This window comes from Nicotiana attenuata, chromosome 10 (assembly GCF_001879085.1).
Source record: "Nicotiana attenuata strain UT chromosome 10, NIATTr2, whole genome shotgun sequence".
NCBI lineage: Eukaryota > Viridiplantae > Streptophyta > Magnoliopsida > Solanales > Solanaceae > Nicotiana > Nicotiana attenuata.
The window spans coordinates 13,506,379-13,511,851 of NC_031998.1; positions in this window are offsets into that span (position 1 = coordinate 13,506,379).

Sequence of the window (5,473 nt, forward strand, 5' to 3'; positions counted from 1 at the left end):
TCTAAGGTACCACTCCACTCAACACGCGGAATACCTGGCATAGCCAGCGTCACGGTCTTGGCGTGACAATCAAGAATAGCATAATGGGGCGACAACCAGTCCATGCCCAAGATAATATCAAAATCAACCATGCTGAGTAATAATAAATCGGCTCTGGTCTCAAAACCACTAAGAGCAACCAAACCCGACCGATAGACGCGGTCCAAAACAAGAGAAATCTCCCATAGAAGTAGAAACATAAACAGGAAAACTCAAGGAATCCCGAGGTACACCCAAATGCGGAGCAAAATATGAAGACACATAAAAATAAGTGGAGCCTAGATCGAATAGAATCGGTACACCTCTATAACAAACCATGACAATACCTGTGATGACAGAATCGGAGGCAACAGCCTCGGTACGGGTAGGTGGGGTAGCAACTGGGGCTGTAACCATTGCTTAAGAACTCTGTAGGGCGCGCTGTGGCCGAGAAGTCTATGAAGGTGCACTCCTCCCAAGTCTAGGGCAATACCTCACCACATGGCGTATGTCACCACACTCAAAGAAACCTCACAATTGATGTGGCAGTGGGAACTGTGCGGTACGGGTACTCCAAGATCCCTGAACACCTGAAACCCTGTGTGAAATCTGAGATGCAAACTGAGCTGGCTGACCCATAAAACCTCTACCATGTCGTACTCTTCCTCCGAAATAAGGACTGGCGGGTCTCTCAAATCTACGATGTCTACTCACTCCTCTATACTCTCCCTCCTGACCTCGTCTATCCTCTCTCTCCTAGACCCACCTGTCCCCTACTCGGCGAGAGGTCCTCACCACCCACTCAACTAGGACCACAGGCTGTGTCACCATGACACTTGGAACCTGACCAATGGGAACTCGCTGCTCTGGAGTGGGGGCGGCGGGAGTCAGGGTCCTTCCCCCGATCTGTGAAGTAGTCGGTACAACCTGAATCAATCCCGCCTGAATCAATGTACCGAACATGCTCAGGAACTATGCCAAACTCTCCTGAAAGGCTGGAATAGTAGTAGCTGTAGGCGTGTCAGGTGCCTGAACTCCGGCTGGATCTCCTGGTGGTACCTCGGCGGCAGCTCGCGCAGGTGCTCTCGCTGCACCACGTGTGCGTCCTTGGCCTCTACCCCGGCCCCGGCCTTTGACGGCTGCCATAGGGGGCGCGAGTGCCTGATCATCTCGAGTAGCACATGTCCTCTCAATCTGTGAGAGAATAGAAGGCAGAAGTTTAGAATTGTGATGTCAAAAATCTCGCACGATAGGGAAGTCAAATGAAGTGGAATTTTCCTAACAGTTACAAAGCTTCTCGTAGATAAGTACAGACATCTCCGTACCGATCAGCGAGACTCTAATAAACTGGCTTGTGTTTCGTGACTCCTATGAACCTAGGGCTCTGATACCAACTTGTCACGACCCCAGTTCGCCCTCCGTGAACATGTCGTGATGGCACCTAGTCCCTATGACTAGGTAAGCCTAACAATGCGAAAAACAACATACTTGCGGAAACAAATAAATAAAACTGAACCAACTAGAAGGAAAACTGTATATAAATGCCGCTCGGCATATGCAACTCAATAACACGGAAGTCTACAATATCACCCAAAACCCGGAAACTCACGGGAACACAAGCTGACAGAATGTAATACACTATTCTAACTCTAGAATATCTAAAACAACAGTACGAGAGGGAAAGCTAACTGCTAAAGCTAGAATAAGATAGAGACTCCTGGTCTTCGAACGCGGCAGATGTACGTCGAAGTCTCTGCTAGATCTCTCCGCCTCGGGGGTAATACGCCTGGGTGGAGGTACCTGGATCTGCACATGAAAAACAAGCGCAGAAGGGGCATGAGTACACCATAGGGGTACTCAGTAAGTGCCAAGCCTAACCTCGGTTGGGTAGTGACGAGGAAGGTCAGGGCCCTACTGAGGTTAAACAATATAATATGAATTAATAGAATGAAAACAGACAGTAATAATGAGTACAACAGTGGAATAAGACAGGCTAAACAAGGAAATAACAAATACACAAAGAACGGAGTAAATACGGAATATGTACGGCTCAATACCAATGGTAACAATGAGGATCTCCCAGGATACCGTCTTCTAGTCCTTTTCTCAGCTGTCCAGTGGATCTCCCGGGATACCGTTCCATAGTCCAACTATCAATGTGCAGGGGGATCTATCGGGAATCTAACCCGCAGTCCCAAAGTAAATATGCAGGGGATCTATCGGGAATCGAACCTGCAGTCCCAAAGTAAATAGGCAGGGGGATCTATCGGGAATCTAACCCGCAGTCCCAAAGTAAACAAACAAGGGGGGAAGCTACCGGAATCCCACATCCGTAGTCCCAATGTAAATACGCAGCCACAACGAGAAGGTATTCAGAACTAAAGTGCAAAAAGACAAGGCAACAAGTAGTTCTAGCCTAACATGCTTCACGTAGTACAATCAAAGCAACTTAAGCAAATAGGCAATTTAGGTCAGCTAAGCATGCTTTTCTAAACTAACACAGGCTATAATTGCAAGTAGAATAACGCAGGTAAGAAAGAAACTCAGTCTAAATATTTAAAGTAAAACCGGATTTCAACAATTAGCTCAAGTACGTGCTCGTCACCTCACGTACAAGGCATTCAATTACCAAATATCATATCCTAAGGGGAAAGGTCCCCCACACAAGGTTAGACAAGCCACTTACCTCGAACCGGCTCCAAAATCAACTCGAAACCACACGTTTGCCACTAGTATCCGACTCCAAATGGTCCAAATCTATTCAATTCAATTACATATCATAAATAAGATCTCAAGCAACTGATTCTACTATTTAATTCAAAGCTATCACGCAAAATTAGGTAAAATGACCAATACGCCCATCAGGCCAACGTCTCGGAATCGGATGAAATTAATATTTTCAGAACCCTCGTACTCTCACGAGTCTAACCATATAAAAATCTCCCAAATCGGGGGTCAAACACCCACTCAAAACTCAATAATTCACTCTATAAAGTTTTTACCTATTTTTCATCCCAAAAATCCGAAATTAAGAAGGAATTCATGATTAGATTAGTGGGTTGTAAGCACAAGAGAGTATAGAATCGTTACCCAATTGTTGTCCCTGAAAAACCCTCGAAATCTCCCTCAATTCCGAGCTCCCAAGCTTGTGTTTTGATAAAAATGGCTAACCCTCGGTTTTGAAATGTTTATATCTGCCCAGATATTTTGTTCAAAGCGATCGCGAAGGATAAAATTTAATGTTCCAAAAATAGCCTATGCAAACGCAGCCTATGGCCTGCGATCTCAGAAGATAAAGAAACAAACATACGCGATGGCGAACAGGGCCACGCGATCGCGAAGAGGAAAAATGCAAGGAATTACCAGCTCCAAATTTCTACTATGCGAACGCGTAAAAACAATTGCGAACGCAAAGAAGGCAAAAGGCTGACTTCCGCGATCGCAAACCAGCTATGCGATCGCGTAGAACCAAAATCACCCCCTTCGAAATTACTCTATGCGAACGCGGAGGAAGGGATGCGATCGCGAAGAAGAAAAAGTCTGCAACAGCTGAAGCAAAAATTCTGAAATTTGTAAACAACTCAAAATGCCCCGTTGAGCATCCGAAACACAACCGAGGCCCCCGGGACCTCAACCAAATATACGGACGTATCCCATAACATCATTCAAACTTGTACCAATCCTTAAACCACCTAAAACAACGCTGGAAACTCGAATTAATCAATGATTTAAGCCTACGAACTTCGAATTCTCTCAAAACACGCTTACGATCAAAAACCTAACCAAACTACGTCCGAATGACCCGAAATTTTGCACACACATCCCAAATGACATGACGGAACTACTTCAACTTCCGGAATTCCATTCCGGCCCTCGGGTCAAAATCTCACTATCAGACCGAAAACTTCAAAAAAATTCAAACTTCGGCATTTCAAGCCTAAATTAGCTACGGACCTCCAAAACACATTCCGAACACGCTCGCAACCCCGAAATCACCTAACGGAGCTAACGGAACCATCGGATTTCCATTCCGAGGCCGTCTTCACACTATTCCGACTACGGACCACTTTTCAACACTTAAGCTCTCATTTAGGGATTAAGTGTCCCAAAACTCTCCGAAACTCAAAACCGAACATCCTGGCAATTCAAATTAGCATAAATAGACTTGTGGAGAGCAGTTAATAGGGGATCAGGGCGTTAATTCTTAAGACGACCGGCCGGGTCGTCACACCCAGGGTCTGGTGTCACAATTTACGACCTTCTAAGAATACTACATATAATGGGCTGAAAGAAATAATGTATCTATTTTGAGTAAAATAAACAGTCTCTATAAAACTAAGAGAAGACTCCAAGAATTCTAAGAATGCCAGCAGATCTACCTCGTGTCTCCGAGTGATGAATGACAGCTACTAAAGTCTCTAACGCTGGACGGTACCTGGATCTGCACAAAAGAGTGTAGAGTGTAGTATCAGTACAACCGACCTCATGTATTGAGTAAGTGTCGAGCCTAACCTCGACGAAGTAGTGACGAAGCTATGGAGGGCAATTATAATATAACTTGTAACAACATAAAGCAAAAAAGAAATTCTAAACTAAACAAAAACTATAAACTATAGCAATAAATGAAATAACTCAGCCACCTCTGGCCAGGCTCAACTATAACCAAATTCTCACATAAGCTTTCACATTTCAAAATTCGCTTTCAAAGTAATCGTAGGTGTCAAATATGAGATAAACAGTAGAGTAAAATATAGAAATTTCCGTTTCTTGTATTTAAAAATCTATAAATCATATATATTCTCCCTTATCGCTCAAGTTGCGTCGTGCTACCCGCTCCCACTTGTCCACCCTTATTCCTCCACCCTATATATAAATATCACCCGTATTTCTCCTGTTGCGGCGTGCAACCCGATCCCACTTGTCCACCCTTATCACTCCTTGTTGCGGCGTGCAACCCGCTCCCACCATACAATCATATCACTTTTATTTATAAAGATTTCAGAAATTTCAAATCAATGCCTTTCACATTATTTTTTCCTCAACAATTGTAAAAAGTAAACCGTACCACTCATAACTTCATCATTTATCATTTCACAAATAAACCAACCGTAATATATATTAAAACATTGTCAACTAGCTCACCCTTTTATGTATCACAATGAAGCCAAAGGAACAACCAACACTTCCAAAATACTTGAAACAATACTTAATAACAATTTAACGAAACCAAGTAAGCATATAGACATCAATGATCATAAAACAATTAAGCCAGGGATCAATTAAATTGGAAACGAGGAAGGAATCATGTTTAACAGATAATTTGGTGGTGCGTAGATACTCGTCACCTCACCTATACACCACGCACATGCAAATTCACATAGCAATTAGGTTGGGGATTCGTATTCCCTCAAGTCAAGGTAAAACCAAGCACTTACCTCAAATTCGCAGGCCACTC